Consider the following 17520-nt stretch of genomic DNA (forward strand, 5'->3'; position numbering starts at 1 on the left):
AATTTCAAGGGTTTTGTACGAGTAAAATCTGAACCTAACTATAACGTCCCTGTAACCTTTGTTTTTTTCAGTCAGTATATATATATATTTATTTATATTTATATATATGTATTACCTACTGGCGGTAGTCATAGTTAGGATGTAGTTTCCATATGTGGTTTCCATAGGAAGAATGTTTTTTGTTTTGCCAATAACTTTGGCGTTGTTTGATAAATCGTCGCAAAATTTTCAGAACTAGCTCACTTCAGCTGCTGACTTGAAAGTTTCAGAGTGATTCGTCAAGTGGGGACCAAAAAAAAGAGGGGGCCCACAAACACATTTTTCCCATGTTCATTTCCATAGGAACTTTAGACAAGCCCCAGCCCAAACTGCAGAAATGTAGCGCAGAGACACCCTTGGGTATTTGTGCGCTCTATAAATCTAAAAAATAAATAAATAAATTATATCAAATTTGGCAGAAAGGTAGATGTTGCTTCTAGGAAGTGTCTTTTTTAAAATGGTGTAAATCAGATTAGTATTGCACTGAAACTACCATATGTGGCCAATAGTGAAGTGATCCAGGTAACAGAGCGAGTTTCCAGGGCGTGACCAAAACAGCAAAAGGAGTGACAAATGTAAACTAATCACCAACAAAAACAAAGACATTTAGAAAGGCCCATGAAGGAACAAAAGAGAACAGATGGGCTTGCTAAAAGCCCATACAGTAGATACAGCATGTCTCGAGAGACAGCGCATCCGTTGCCTAGACGAGACCTAATAGCCCTGGATAGAATCAGATAAACCAGAGGTAACCATGTAGCAAAACTACATTTAAGATGTAAGAGACATCCCTCCATAAATATAATTAAAAAATAAATAAGAGAATGATCAAAACTTTGGGGCAGGCCACAAAAGCCGATTGCAGTTTCATGAAGTTTTCATAGCCGATCCAATTTAAAAATAGTGATTGCACTGTCCTTACCCAAAGAAAACAAACAAAAGATCTCGAGAAGCATTGGCAAATCCAGTAGGTCTTGCCTAGGCCCAATCTCTCCTCTCCAGTTACCTGGGACCGGACCAGTTTAAGCCCCCTCGGACCCGATCTTGCCCCTCGAGGCCCCTCCTCACTCCTCCTGCAGCCTCCTCTGTATCGCCTTCTCTCTTGCTCCCCACGTCTGTCTCTTTCCTATCCGCTTTCCAATCTAGTGCCTTCTCTGATTTTTCCTCTTAAGTCTTTTCCCAACTTGTGTGCCTCTTTTTCTGACCATTCTGTGCTTTTTTCACATCTCTGTGTGTCTTTTCTGACCTTCGGTGCCTTTGCCCGAACTCTTTGTGCCGTTTTCTAAACTTTCTGTGCCATTTTCAGAACTCTTTGTGCCTTTTTCCAATTTCTTTTGCCTTGTTCTGAACTTTCACACTCTTGGGCTCTTTTCTTTTTTTTTCTTCTTTTTATTAATATAAACAAAGAAAATAAAAACATATCAGGTGCAATACATTCAGTCACAACAGTTAAATAATTAGTTCAAATATCAGGATAAATGTAGGACGACAAGAGAGGTTACTGAGACACCGACGCCTATAATCACTCGACAATATGCAGCTTAATACAATTTACGATACACCCTAAGCGTTACAGCCCTCAGACCCCGCCCACCCAAAGAATCAGGATAATAAAGCTTGTACTGCCCCCAGATACTAAAACTTAATCAGGATAAATGACGGATATCTATGTATACAATAAAACAAAAAAATAAACATCGCAAAACGCGCACACTCCATCCCCCCTCCCTGCACCCCTGCATGTAGCTTACGCTCTTCCCCAACTAGCAGTGTGCCTGTCGCCCCGAATCTATTCTACAATAACTAAAAATAGTAAATGGAGGAGGACCTTTGGTCAGGTCCCCAGCCCCTCCCCACCCAGCCACATCTCAGCTTCCCTTATGTTTATGAATTCACCGAGTTCAATATTTAAAAACACAAATCAGGGGAATCATTGTTCGCCTTTCCCGCCTCCCGCTACCGATGAAATAAAATTGAGTCCCGCACAGCCACCAAATTTACTAATGTCATCAAACAGTCATTTATTCTCAACCTTAGCCCGCCCGATCAGGCGCATGAATACTTCCCAGCCAGTCCACCGCCACCTCAGGAGAGTCAAAGAACCAGACTTTTGCATTAAGTTCCACCCGGAGGCGAGCCGGAAACACCAAAGCATATTGTATCCCGTTGTCTCCCAATTCCCTTTTCACCGGCAAGAATCTCTGATGTTGTTTTTGAACCCATTGCATAAAATTCAGATAGTAACGGATAAAATCTTCCACGAACTGAGCCGATGTTTGACACTCTGACTTCTCCGGGATTCCCAGTATTCGACCGTTGTTTCGCCGTGCCCGTCCTTCATATTCAGTTAACCTGCTATCCACAAGAGTTCTCGAGGCCTGAAGCTCCCGTATCTCCTGTTTCAAGGAATTAATGCCATCTATTAATTTAGCTGTTCTAAGTTCCAGGACTTTCACTTTTCCATTCGATTTTAAGACATCTGCTCTTATTTGCCCCATCTCAAGTGTAACGGCATCCAGTTTATGGTCTAAGGCTTGCATTCTCTGGCCCAGGGAGGAATGAACCCTACCGATAGCCGCCATTATATCTTCTAGTGTAGGTTCATTCCTGGTCAGCGCCATCTCTTCTCCCCCAGTGGTGTCAGTTTTCGTCTCCACCGGAGACCCTTTGAGCAGGATATATCGTTCCGAATTGTTCATTTGGGCCTTTCTAGTCCCTCTGAAGGAGCGGGTCTGGGTTGTACTCAGGTCGGTTTTGGGCGCCATTTCGTTCACTGTGTCCGCCTTCTGTGCCGACGTCTGTAAGCAAAATCCCGCTCGGATACTCTTTAACGGCCAGCGTACGATCCCACCGATTTTGCGGGACACACCAGGGCTGCCTCCGAGTTACGCCCGCATCAATCAGGCTGAGTTACAGTCAGCATCCGGGCCGTCAACTCTCCGGGTTCCGTCATTCAGGGCGCTCCGATTGCAGCCGCCGTGTTATTTTCATACACCACTGTTGCTGCTATTTGGAATCGAGGTTCACCGTTAAAATTGGGCGAATCTCAACTTCCATCCAGGCTGACCGGTTCTTCCCAACCCCTTGTGGCCGATATTGTTCAATTAGCTGCCGGCCGCTCCATCACTCGAGGCCCCGGCTCCAAAGCTGGTGCAGGCCACAACCTTAATGACAAAGTTTCTCCATTCTCAAAGCTGGTGGATCACTCGGGATCACACGGTCAGGCATCATTTCAACTCATCTATGCGGGGGCAGGGCATAGGCGCAGGATAAATAACAGGATCTTGTGGCAGGAGAAGGAGGTCGACGGAGCCGGGAGCCTAGGCGGCCATCTTGGTCGCCGGCTTGGCTCCTCTCTTGGGCTCTTTTCAATCTTTTATATTCCTTTCATTCTTCCTTCCCCATACTTCTTCAGGGTGGCAAGGTCCCCCTTCCCACACTTCTCCTCTCACCCACTGCTCTTTACCTGCTCACCGTATATTCTTTAGTCTTCCCATGTCTAATTCCTGCCCTTCTTAGCCCTGCCTACCGCACCCTGTGTCCTCCTCCCTTTTCGGACCTATTTAATGGCACCTACTGCATGACCCCATTGAGCAGGGGCCAAGGTCCAAGCTCCCCCTCCACTCTTACCTAAGATTGGTCATCCGACCAGTCTAGGCACTCTTGGACCCGGCCTTGCCCCTCGAGACCCGGCCTCGCTCCTCCTGCAGCCACCTCTCGCCAGGCTGTCTCCTTATCACACCTCTCTTGTGCCCCACTCCCGCCTCTTTCTTCTCCTCTTTGAAATCTTGTGCCTTCTCTGAACATTTTATGCATGTGTCTTTGCTGTACTTTTTGCCCCTTTTTGTCTAACCTTCTGTGTCTTTTTCTGAACTCTTTGTTCCTTTTTCCGATCTCTTTTGCCGCCTTCTGAACATTCACACTTTTGAGTTCTTTTCAATCTTTTTCTTTCTTCCTTTTCTGAGCTCCTTCCGGCCCCGACAGCCCCCTTGCCCATCGGCCTTTTCCTGCTCCCACCTCCCCCGCTACTCCCCCGCTGCTCTCCTGCATCTTTGTGCTTCTTCCCTCTCTTCCTAGCCCTGCCCATCAACCTCCTTTGCTCCTCCTTTCTTCCAAGAACTACTTAATGGCGGCCACTGCATGACTGCATGGTGAGCAATTGCAGCGAGCACCCTTCTGGTGCACAAAAAGCACACCAAAGGCAAGCCTGTCTGCAGCGCCATAACCTCTGGTCAGGTCACCCTCCGCTGCTACTCAGCAGCTTCCCTTTTCATTCTCAACCCCGGTCACCCATCCAGCCACTGCCACAGCACTGAACCACTCAGCACGGTAGGACCTTTCTCCTGCTTCCTTTGCTGCTTCACCTGCAGCAGCACCCCACCCACACTCACCCTATACTCCGACTCCCACGGCACCCGCTCACAACCTCCCCAAACACCACTCCAGACCTTCAACAAACACTCACATGCATGCTCATCAACACATACTCCCAGAAACCTCACAATCTAAATCTGGGATCTCCTTAGCAGCGGCCTACCAGACCTCTTTCTGACAGAAACCTGGATGAACCCCGCCTCATTTCATGACATCGTTGTGGCCATCCCCGCAGGATACAAGATTGCACACCATGATTGCCTTCACAAACCCAGAGGAGGACTCTCCATCACATACAAAGACACCCTCAATTGCTCTACTTCCATGGACCCAGACGTCAGGCTCACCCTTTAGGGCACTCTAGCATACAGACCACCTGGACCACAAAGCACTTTAGCAACCTTATCGCCAACGTCATCGCCTCCTTCACCATCGGCTCTAAAGACTCCTTACTTCTCAACGATTTCAATTTCCATCTGGAAAACCCCTCCAACCACTGCTCTACGAACCTCTTTGAGAGCCTGCACAACAAAGGACTTTCCCAGCTCATCTCAGACCCCACACACTGCACAGGACACACTGTAGTGGCAATCTTCGCCTCCAGGAACAGCATCAGCTAACACTCCACCTCACCGCTCACATGGGCTGACCGACCACTCCATAATTCACTTTAAAATCTCCACGCCACTAGCCAGAAAACTATCGGCACCACCCTCCCCAGCAGGAATTGGGTTAGAATAACAGAAACTGACCTGCGCAGTACACTCGAAACTGACTAACTCATCACGATTGACAACCTAGTTGAGGATATCACCAACTCAGTGGGTTTTCAACTGGGTGATGCTCTTGCACCCATCAAGAACTATAACCTCCACAGAACCAACTAGCAGGCCTTCTGGTACATTGAAGGACTCTGGGACTCCAAGAGGTACTGCAAGCCCCATTGACATGGACAGACCATTCCTTAATCAAGTTCGACTTATCAGTCCCCATTGTCCGGCAGGGTAGACAATAACCCATTCTCTCACCTACCCAGCCTGGAATAAAGTAGATAAAGGTACTCTCCAAACACATTTGGAGAGTACACAACCACTGCTGAATGTTCCCCCTGAGGTAGCTTACACTAAATACACAGACTGGCTCAACAAAGCGATTAAGGTCTCAGTGCCCATTAAGAAAACCTCAGGGAATTGGAGTTCTCCTTCGGCCCCCTGGTTCTCTGACGCTCTGCGTAAGGAAAAACAAAAGTGCCATTGACTGGAAAGACACTGGAGAGTGAACTACGACACAGCTGATCAAGAGGTCTATAAAATTGTGCTAACCCAATACAAAAAACTACTGATAGTTGAGTAAAAGTATTTTTTCACTAGGCAGATTGAGTAAGCTAAAAACTCCTCCAAATAATTATTTGGGGTAGTATACAAGTTGGCCTCTCTACCTAAGAACGTAGGTATTAAGGGCGATCAAAAGTTTTGTGATATGATCGCAGTAGCCTTCAAAACCAAAGTTATAGAGATCTATAACCAGGGACGGACTGGAAACGAAAACCGGCCCTGGCAAAGTGCTCGGCCGCCCCGCCCCTCCTCCCCTCCCCCCTGCCCCCAGGGGAGGGGGAGGGGGGGCTGTTGGGTGTGACAAGCTCTTTGCAGGGGCCGGTTTTTGGCCGATTTTGTTACAGGCCCGATTTTGCAGTCCTGTAACAAAAACGGCCCCCAGGAGCCCAAAACCGGCCCCCACCCTTGCGGCACACCGGGGGATTGCTCGGTGCCCGCAACGTCCAGTCCAGGCCTGTCTATAACGCTTTCGAAGACAAGTCAGCCCACTCCCCCACCAAAGCACTTAAAAGCCCCGAATCCAAGCGAAACACCCTTTATTGTTTCTCCCCCAACATCATCGGAGGCAGTGGAAAAATACATCAGAGAACTAAGTCAGTGTCTCCTTTCGACCCTTGTCCACCTGCTTTTTTGAAAGAGATAGCGGAAGTGGTGAGCTCTGAGCTCACAGAAATCTTCAACTCTATGTTCAGCTCATGTAACTTCCCATGTATATAGAAAGATTCCTCCATCCTCCCATTGTTAAAAAAAACAACCTGGATGTGTCTAACCCGAACAACTATTGTCCCATAGCGTGGCTGCCGCTCTCAGCCAAAATAGACAAAAAAATTATGAATAAACAGCTATTCCAATTCATCCAGGAACACAAATTGCTTGATCAATCTCAGTTTGGCTTCCGTCACGAGCACAGTACGTAAACAACACTCATTAAGGCCACTGAGGAGATCAGGGCTGTGATGGATAGAGGGGGCACAGCCGCCCTTGTCCTCCTCGACTTATCAGCCTCATTTGATACTGTTGATCACAATCTCCTGCAGCAGCGGCTGGAGATGTTGGGGGTTTCTGAATGATAGGAGACTAACAGTGACGTTAGATGGGTATCAATCGGAGCCATATGTCCTCCCTTGCGGAGTTCCTCAGGGATCCTCTCTGAGCCCATTTCTTTTTAATGTCTATCTCTCTGAACTTGTGCCTTTGATCCGAGAATTTGGGTTTAGCTTGACGTCTTATGCTGACGATACTCACATAGTAGTATCAGCATACAGACGTCATGCTTCTCCAGCTCAACAGTTTCAATACTGTATGAGAGAAACAAATAGATAGATGGGAACACATTGTCTTAAACTCAACTCAGAGAAGTCCGAAGTCATAATCTTCGGTAACCTGCAACCCAGTTGGGACAACCTCTGGTGGACGCCGGAGATGGGTGAACCACCAAAACCAGCGCAAAAGGCAACATATTTGGGAGTGTGGATTGATAACAAACTAGCACTCTCATACCAGACTAATGCCATCATCTCTGATTCCCACTTTCTCATAAAGAAATTAAAGAAGAACCTACCTTACATCCCTCTGGACACTAGAAATACGCTGGTAACAACACTAATCCAGTCAAAACTGGATTATTGCAATAGGCTCTACCTGAGCATACAGAAGCAATATCTAAAAAAGCTTCAGACTGTTCAAAACACACCTGCTCGATTGTTGGTAAACATCCCTAAGCACAAATCAGTTACTAAAGAGATCCATAGACTTCACTGGCTCCGGGTAGCACAACAAATTAAATTGAAGTCACTATGTTTAGCATATAAGGCACTGAGCAACACAGGACCTTCTTTTCTCAGAATGTTTTTGTCTGGTACGAACCGGCCAAACACCTACGCTCCACAGGTGCTAGACTCATGAAAGTACCAGGAATTCGATCTGCAGGTTGGGGCAAAACTCTGGAATATGCTGCCAATTGTGCCCAGAAGTGCAAGCTCCCTCACCATCTTCAGGAAAGGGCTACAAACCTGGCTATTCCCAGAATTAGACACCGGGCTGGGCTTGCTGCGTTCATAGCGCCAAGACACCTCCGGGTATTCATGTGCTCAATAAATCTCATTAACATAACATAACAAGCAGATGGAAAGTAAATGGAGAGCCAGCCACGATACCCTCACCAGATCAATCTGCAAAGCCAATCACAGACACTACCACATCCTTCTGAGAGACACCAAGAGAAGTTCCCTCAATGATCGGATCGAAGTCAGCTACAACAACAGCAAAGATGTCTTTGTCATCATCAAGAAATTCTCCACCCCAGAAGCCTCAGCCACCTCTATCACCACCTCTCAGAAACTCTGATACAAGCTCTCCAAGTTTTTTTAAAGCAGAATCAGAATGATCTGCAATAACCGACAAACAACCAAACCCCAAGGACATCATCAGCAACCTGCCCACTTCCCACATGGACACACACCTAACCAGCTGGACAACAGCCACAGAGGAAGATACTGCTTCAATCATAAAAAAACATCTTCTCCAGGGCCCCCACAGACCCCTATCCACATTATATCTACAACTTAGAAGGACCTCTGATCAACAAATTCCTCACCCAAATCATCAACTCCTCTAATGCATCTGCAACATTCCCCTAGGACTGGAAACATGCTGCAGTCTTGGCCCTCTTCAAGAAACAAATTGGCAATCCCCAAAGAGATGAGCAACTTCCACCCGATCTCTTTACTACTGTACCCACCTAAAGTTATAGAGAAGGCAATCAACCATCAACTCACCAACCACCTGAAACTCAGCAAACTTCTCGACCACACCCAATCCGGATTTCCCAGTAGCTATAGCACGGAGACAGCACTCATCACCACCATGGATGAGATCTGCACCTTTCTGGACCGAGGAGAAACAACTGCCCTCGTACTGCTGGTCCTCGCAACTGCATTCGACACCGTAGCACACTCCAGCCCCATCAGAAGACTTCCGGCAGCAGGCATACAAGGTCCAGCCGTTAAATGGATATGCTCCTTCCTCACAGGAAGAACTCAGACAATCAGACTCCACCCCTTCACATCAAAGCCCAAGGAGGTAGTCTGCGGAGTCCATCAATGATCATCTCTCAGCCCAACCCCGTTCAACATTTACATGGCACCACTTGCTGATGTCATCAGATCTCACAGCATTTCCATAATTTCCTATGCTGATGATACCCAGCTCATGCTCTCTATGTCCGACAAGTCCTTCACGACTAAATGCACCAAATGCGTAATCTGTGTAGAGGAATGGATGAACAACAACTGCCTGAAACTCAATTCGGACAAGACGGAAGTGCTGATTTCTGGGAAGAAGACCTCCTCCGAGGACTACGTCTGGTGGCCATCAGAGCCTGGTCCAACACCTATACTCTCTAACCACGCAACAAACCTGTGAATCATCTTAGACAACAGACTAAACATGGCCTCACAGGTAAACACAGTCAGCTCCTTTTGCTTCCACCTGCTCAGGAATGTTCAAATGGTTCCCCACGAACACCAGGCATACCATCACCCAAGCCCTAGTCACTAGCAAACTAGACTACAGCAATGCACTCTATGTCGGAATCTCCAGTCATTCCCTCCACAGACCATCCAGAATGCCACAGCTAAACTCGTCCTGGTCTGCCACTTAGCACATGCATCATGCCACACCTCAGAGAACTCCACTGGCTGCTGATACACAAATGCTACCAATTTCAAACTCATCATGCACGCATAAAAGGCACTGCATAACAAAGATTCAGCATACCTTAACTGCTGCCTTCACTTCCATCAACCCACCAGACTCCTACACTCAGCCTCACACACCCCCTGTATCACAAAAGCAGGAGTAGTCTCCTATCCTTCTCCTACATCGCACCCAGGACATGGAATTATCTGCCTCCATGCATCTGGGCCTCATCCTCGCTTCTTAAGTTCTGCAAGAGGCTGAAGATCTGGATTTTCAACTAACACAACTATCCCCAGAAGACAACCTTCACACCTGCTTTTGCGTCTGGATACCGTTCGGGTAATGAGTTGCGCTACACAGATCCATATAACATAACATTGGCTTTGCCAATGTCTTTTAGCCATTTTGTACAGCAGCGTGGCTGTAGTTCAGCATGGCTAAAGGTTAGGGGTGTGGGTTAAGTAGTATGATGTAGAGGAGAGTGGGGTGGTGTAGAGTGGCATGGAGTGGAGTGGCATAGAGAGGAGTGGCGTACAGTAAAGTTGCGTACAGTGGCATAGAGTAGAGTGGTGTAAAGTACAGTAGAGTGCTGTAGAGTGCTGTAAAGTAGAGTGGCATAGACTGGAGTAGCGTAGAGAGGAGTGTCGTAGAGTAGCATAGAGTGGAGTGGCTTAGAGTGGAGTGGCATACAGTAGAGTGGCATACAGTGCCATAGAGTAGAGTGGCATACATTAGAGTGGCATAGACTGGAGTAGTGTGGAGTGGCGTACAGTTGAGTGGTGTACAGCAGAGTGGCAGAGAGTAGAGTGGTGTACAGTGGAGTGGCATAGAGCGGCATTGTATGGAGTGGTATGGATTGGAGTGACGTGGCTTGGAGTGGCATACAGAAGCGTAGAGTGGTGTATATCGATTGGTATAGAGTCGAGTCGCTTAGAATGGCATAGAGTAGAGTTGCATGGAGTGGCGTAGAGTGGAGTGGCGTATAGTAGAGTGGCATAGTGTGGCTTGGAGTAGAGTACAGTGGCATACAGCAAGGTGGCGTAGAGTGGCAATGTGTGGGTTGGAGTGACTTAGAGTAGAGTGGAGTGGTGCAGAGAAGAGTTGCATAGAGTGCAATGGAGTGGCATAGAGTAGAGTGGCATACAGTGGAGTAAAGTGCTGTGGCAGAGAGTGGCATTGTGTGGAGTGGAGTGGCGTAGAAGAGTGGTGTGGATTGAAGTGACAGAGTAGCGTAGATTATATTGGTATGGAGTTGAGTGGTGTAGGTTAAAATGGTGTAGAGTGGCATAGGTTAGAATGGTGTTGAGTGGCGTAGAGTAGAATGGTGTTGAGTAGCATGGACTAGAGTGGCATAGACTGGTGTAGATTAGATTGGTATAGAGTTGAGTGGCATAGAGTAGAATGGAGTGCCGAGTGACATAGAATCAAGTGGCATAGAGTTGATTGGCGTGGAGTAGTGCGGAGTGGCATGGTGTGGAGTAGATTGGTGTAAAGTAGAGTAGCATTGAGTGGAGTGGCTTAGAGAATAGTGGAGTGGTATAGAGTTGAGTGACATACTGTTGCTTAGAATGGAGAGGTGTAGAGTTCCATAGAGTGGCACTGTGTGGAGGAGATAGGTAAAGAGTTGAGTGTAGAAGAGTGGCGTGTGGTGGATTAGAGTGAAGTAGAGTAGAGTAGAGTGGAGTATAGAAGAGTCAAGTGGCATAGAGTATAATGGCGTAAAGTGGAGTGGCGTAGAGTGGCATTGTGTGAAGTGGAGTGGCGTACAATAGAGTGGTATTGTGCGGAGTGGAATGACGTGGAGTGGCATAGAGTAGAGTGGCATGAACTGGAGTGGTATAGAATGGCGTAGATTAGATTTATTAGAGTCATGTGGCATAGAGTCGTGTAGGGGGGAGTTGTGTACAGAGGTGTAGAATAGATTAGAGTGGCCTAGAGTAGAGTAGCGTGTAGTCACATTGTTTGGAGTAGCTTAGAGTAAAATGGCTTAGAGTTGAATGGTGTGGAGTTGAGTAACATAGTGTACAGAAGAGTGGTGTGGAGTGACATTCTGTAGAGTGGAGTGGCTTACAGTAGAGTGGCATAGAATAGATGGGTGTACAGTAGAGTGGAGTGGGCTGGCGTAGTATAGAGTGGCATAGAGTAAAGTGGCATAGACTGGAGTGGCATACAGTGGCTTAGAAAGGAGAGGCGTACAGTGTAGTGGAGTGGCATAACGTGGTATGAAGAAATACCAAAGGAAATGATGGACGGAGCGTCGACAATACAAGCACTCACCCCCAGTCAACTGATCTGGGTTTAATCCATCACCGCTCTTTAGCCCACTCTGCCACCCCAGTTCAGACATGGAAATATGCAAATCAGTCTGACCCTGTGCCTCATGGGAACAGTCCAGCCCGAACTGCCAAGCCATGCCTTCCCTGGACCGGAAACAAGCTACCGAGGACCGGTTTCTGGCATTTCAGCCGTCTTCAGCCCGGCTTGCTTGAATCCAGTGGCAAAGTGAGCAAGGGACTCACATCTGAGCATACCCTGCCAACTTATGGCGAACAAAGAAAAACCAAAGGAAATGATGGACGGAGCGTTGGCAATACAAGCACTCAACCCCAGTCAACTGATCTGGGTTTAATCCATCACCGTTCTTTAGCCCACTCTGCCACCCCAGTTCAGACATGTAATGCCAGAAACCGGTCCTGGGAAGCTTGATTCCGGTCCAGGGAAGACATGGCTTGGCAGTTCGGACTGGACTGTTCCCATGAGGCACAGGGTCAGACTGATTTGCATATGGCCATGTCTGAACTGGGGTGGCGGAGTGAGCTAAAGAACGGTGATGGATTAAACCCAGATCAGTTGACTGGGGGTGCGTGTTTGTATTGTCAACGCTCCGTCCATCATCACCGTTGGTTTTTCTTTGTTCGCCCTAAGTTGGCAGGGTATGCTCAGACGTGAGTCCCTTGCTCACTTTGCCACTGGAGTCAAGCAAGCCCGGCTGAAGACGGCTGTAATGCCAGAAACCGGTCCTGGGAAGCTTGATTCCGGTCCAGGGAAGACATGGCTTGGCAGTTCGGGCTGGACTGTTCCCATGAGGCACAGGGTCAGACTGATTTGCATATGGCCATGTCTGAACTGGGGTGGCGGAGTGAGCTAAAGAACGGTGATGGATTAAACCCAGATCAGTTGACTGGGGGTGAGTGTTTGTATTGTCAACGCTCCGTCCATCATCACCTTTGGTTTTTCTTTGTTCGCCCTAAGTTGGTAGGGTATGCTCAGACGTGAGTCCCTTCCTTGCTCCCTTTGCCGCTGGAGTCAAGCAAGCCCGGTTGAAGACGGCTGTAATGGCAGAAACAGGTCCTGGGAAGCTTGATTCAGGTCCAGGGAAGACATGGCTTGGCAGTTCGGGCTGGACTGTTCCCACGAGGCACAGGGTCAGACTGATTTGCATATGGCCATGTCTTAACTGGGGTGGCGGAGTGAGCTAAAGAACGGTGATGGATTAAACCCAGATCAGTTGACTGGGGGTGAGTGTTTGTATTGTCAACGCTCCGTCCATCATCACCTTTGGTTTTTCTTTGTTCGCCCTAAGTTGGCAGGGTATGCTCATACGTAAGTCCCTTGCTCACTTTGCCACTGGAGTCAAGCAAGCCCGGCTGAAGACGGCTGTAATGCCAATAACCGGTTCTGGGAAGCCTGATTCCGGTCCAGGGAAGACATGGCTTGGTAGTTCGGGCTGGACTGTTCCCATGAGGCACAGGGTCAGACTGATTTGCATATGGCCATGTCTGAACTGGGGTGGCGGAGTGAGCTAAAGAATGGTGATGGATTAAACCCAGATCAGTTGACTGGGGGTGAGTGTTTGTATCGTCAACGCTCCGTCCATCATCACACTTTGGTTTTTCCATAAAGTGGTATGAAGCAGCGTGGAGGAGTGTGATATATAGCAGAGTGGCTTAGAGTGGAATAGCGGAGTAGAGTAGTGCAGAGTGCCACAGAGGGGCATTTTGTGAAGTGGAGTGGCATAGACTAAAGTGGAGTAAGGTGGATTAGAGTGCTGTGGAGTTGCGTGGCATAGAGTGGGGTGGAGTGGAGTAGAGCAGCATAGAATCAAATGGTGTACAGTAAAGTAGCATAGTGTAGAGCGGTGTGAAGTGGCATACAGTGAAGTAGCATAGATTAGTACAGGTGTGTGTATGGTAAGCATCAATAGAGACAGCAAATAGGGTAAAAGCAACATAAATAAGAAGCTGTATGCCTGTGTTAAAAGTAGGAGAGCACATTGCACATGCAGAAATAATAGTAAAACACTTATAAAATAAAAATATATTGTGTTGCAAAAAAGACGACGGAGAACAAAGACAAGGAAGAACACATGCTTGATCCATGCTCCAGGGATGAGCTAAAATAAAGGAAGGAAAGCCCAAGGGAATTAAGCAATCGAGAGGTCGCAAATGAGAGTGACTACAAAACAACTAATGATATGATGTGGGTGGATTAAAAGCCCACTGAATTGTAAACAATATGTCTCACAGCACATACGCAGAGTAGGCGAGACCTATAAAGGTGCACTGGGCAGGGGGTCAGGGAGACAACGGACCTTCAGTCAATCACCACGGAAACGTGTTTGATGTACCGAGTGTGTTCAGGATTTTACTGCAATGAGAAATCTTAGAACAGTTACAGATCAGCAGACTCTCACCAGAGTCTGTTAGACCCAGTTCCTTCTATCCCAACTGCCACCTAGAAACCTCCATTGAACATCATATTCCATTGCCTCACAAGAAGCACCAGTGAGAAAGCAGAGATGAATAACAAACAGAATATATCAATAAGAATAGAACAAACCAACACATAATAACAAGAATTCAAACTATTACAAACACCCAGCCACCGGATATGTAAACCTATGCACATGGGATGATGTAAAAAAAACTTCAATCAACAATCATGAAGGACCTCATAGTAGTGTGCACAAAGGCACAGCAATATGCACCTTTAACAACAAATAATGTAGACTGCCCTCTCTGCAAGTGTGTCACACTGTACAATATGTACCACATGCCCAATAAAACACTGAGTATGTCCGACAGCTTACAATGTTATTCCACACTTCAACATGTACTCACTTTTCCACTCCTAAAAACCAGACAATCATAACCCAGTCTCTTACACCAGACTCGCGTGCCACACACAGTAGACATTCTACATACTATACTGCCTGTATAAAGACAGAACACAACTAGTGCACACTGGCCAACAAAACAATGTATGCTTCCAACTACCCAGCACTCAGGATGTCGTGCTGGAAAGAGAATCCCCCTACAAAAGCCCCTGGAAACAGCTATATATACACAAAATTACAGTTTTCCTATGATATTGCACAATCTCTTCACCATTTTAGGTTGAAGTCTGCCAGACTGCCCAGCTGTCCGGGTTGTTAAAAACCAATTTGGGGATATTCGCAAAGTGTCCCTGGGAATTAATTTTGCCCATTGATTACCTTCGGCTTTGTGGTTTGTAACTCACATTTGCTTGCTTTCTGTTTGCTGGCTTTATTTGTTTTAGGCTGTCTAGCTTAAGCTCGTCCCTTCCATTGTCCATATTTTATTTACTGTATCCTTCCACCAGTGTTCTATTTCTGTAAATAGGTCTTTACATCTTGTTCTTATTTTGTCACATTTGCTGTGCATTCAAAGTAGAGGTTAAATGTCAGGCTCTGTCTTCCAGGGTGCTCTGTGTTTTCTATTATTTCTCTGACTTCAAATTGAGAGGATTTATATGACAGTCATGTTGGTTTCTGAGAGTGTTCTGGAGAAAGGCTGTGAAGTGTGGTGGAACCCAATATTGTAATATGATCAAAACAAATCAACACACTAGGTGATGACATTTCCACACATTATCGTTTGAGCGCTGTATACTTTTATCAGTGAAACTGTATGTCTTGAAATGTAATGGTCATTTCAATTGAGGATGTGTTGTCTGTAATGACAGTGCGCTACCACATCATACTACTGCACTTACCCCCATTCCACTCTCCTTTGTACAATTTGACTCCATTCCACTACACTCTTCTCAGCACCACTCCACTCTACGCCTCTTTACTCTACTATGCACCACTGCGCTCTTTGCTAATGCACTCTACTCTATAAAACCCCAAACTATGCCAGTGCACTACATGCCAATTCACTCTATGCCACTCTAATCTACTCTGCACTATACACCACTGCACTCCTTGCCATTTCACTCTGCGTGCACCACTGCACTCTGCGTCACTTCACTCTACTCTATACCACTGCAATCTACACTGCACCACTCTACTTTGCGCCCCTGCACTCTACTCTAACCACTGCACTCTAAGCAAATGCACTCTATACCACTTTATTCAAAACCAATACATTCAGCACCAATCTACTGTGCACCATTGCACCGTATGTCACTATACTCTAGGCCACTGCTCTCTACGCCATTATACTCAATGTCACTCTATTCTACTCTACACCACTGTACTCTAAGCCTCTGTTCTCTATGCCACTCTACTCGCAGAACTCTACACCACTTCACTCTACGCCACTTTACTATACACTACTGAACACTACGACAGTCTACTCTGCAACACTGCACTGTCTGCCACTACTCCATGCCGCTGCATTCTATGCCACTGCACTCTAAGCCACTGTGCCACTCTCCGCCACTCTACACCAATGCACTCTGTCACTGAACTCAATGCTACTCTAATCTACTCTGGACCACTGTACTCTGTGTAACTATTCTCTATGCCACTTTACCCTGCCCCACTCTAAGCCACTGCACTCTATGCTACTGCACTCTACTCCACACCACAGCAATCTACAACACTCTGCTCTGCAACACTGCACTCTCTGCCATTCTGCTCTTCATCTCTCTACTCTGCACCACTACTCTGCGTGAATGCATTCTACTCTGCACTCTATGCCATTGCACTTCACGCCACTGCACGTCACACTAATCTACTGTCCACATTTGCACTTTGACACGGTACTCTACTTCACTCTATGCCTCTTTACTCTACTTAGCACCATTCTACTGAATGCTAGTGCACTCTACCCCATTCTGCTATGCACCACTTAATCTTTGCCACTGCACTCTATAGCACTCCAGTCTGGGCCACTCCACTCTACTCTGGGCCACTCCACTCTACTCTGCACCACTCCACTCTATGCTGTTCCACTCTATGCCACTCTACTCTCCAACACTGCACTCTATTACACTCCACTCTATGCCACTACTCTGTGTCACTGCACTTTACCCTGTGCCATGCCACTTCACTCTACTTTGAAACAATCTACTCTATGCCACTGCACTCTGTACCATTGCACGCTACACCACTCCACTCTACACCACTTCAATATGTGCTGCACCACTATATTCTGCACCACTCTACTCGATGCCAGTATGCTCTATGCCACTCTCTTCTAAACCTAACACTTTATGCCAGTGCACATTACACTACTTTACTCTACACCAACTACTCTGCACCACTAAACTCTACACCACTATAATCTACAGTGCAACACTTTACGTCACTGCACGCTTCGCCACTCTACATCATTGCACTTTACGTCAATGCACTCTATGCCACTCTTTTCTAGTCTGTACCACTGTACTCTATGTCACTGCTTGTTGCACCAATCTATGCAAATCCAATCTTCTCTACACCACTGCACTTTAGAACTCTCTACTCTGCAAGGCTGCACTCTCCGCCACTGTACTCTAAACCACTCTACTCTTCACCACTGCACTCCATGCCACTGCACTCTACTCTGCATCACTCCACTCTTCGCCTCTCTACTCTACACCACTCTACTCTACTCTACTCTACACCTCTGCACTCTACCCTGCACCACACCACACCACTGTATTCTACTCTTAAACAATCTACTCTATGACACTGCACTCTACTCCACCCTGCTCTCCACCACTCCACTGTACGCTGTTGCACTCTATGTCACTGCAATGTATGCAGCGCCACTCCACTCTACTCTACTCTGCACCACTCCGCTCTAAGCCACTCTAATCTATGTCACTGCACTCTAGGCCAATG

This window comes from Lissotriton vulgaris, chromosome 2_1 (genome assembly GCF_964263255.1).
Source record: "Lissotriton vulgaris chromosome 2_1, aLisVul1.2, whole genome shotgun sequence".
NCBI classification, from domain to species: Eukaryota; Metazoa; Chordata; class Amphibia; order Caudata; family Salamandridae; genus Lissotriton; species Lissotriton vulgaris.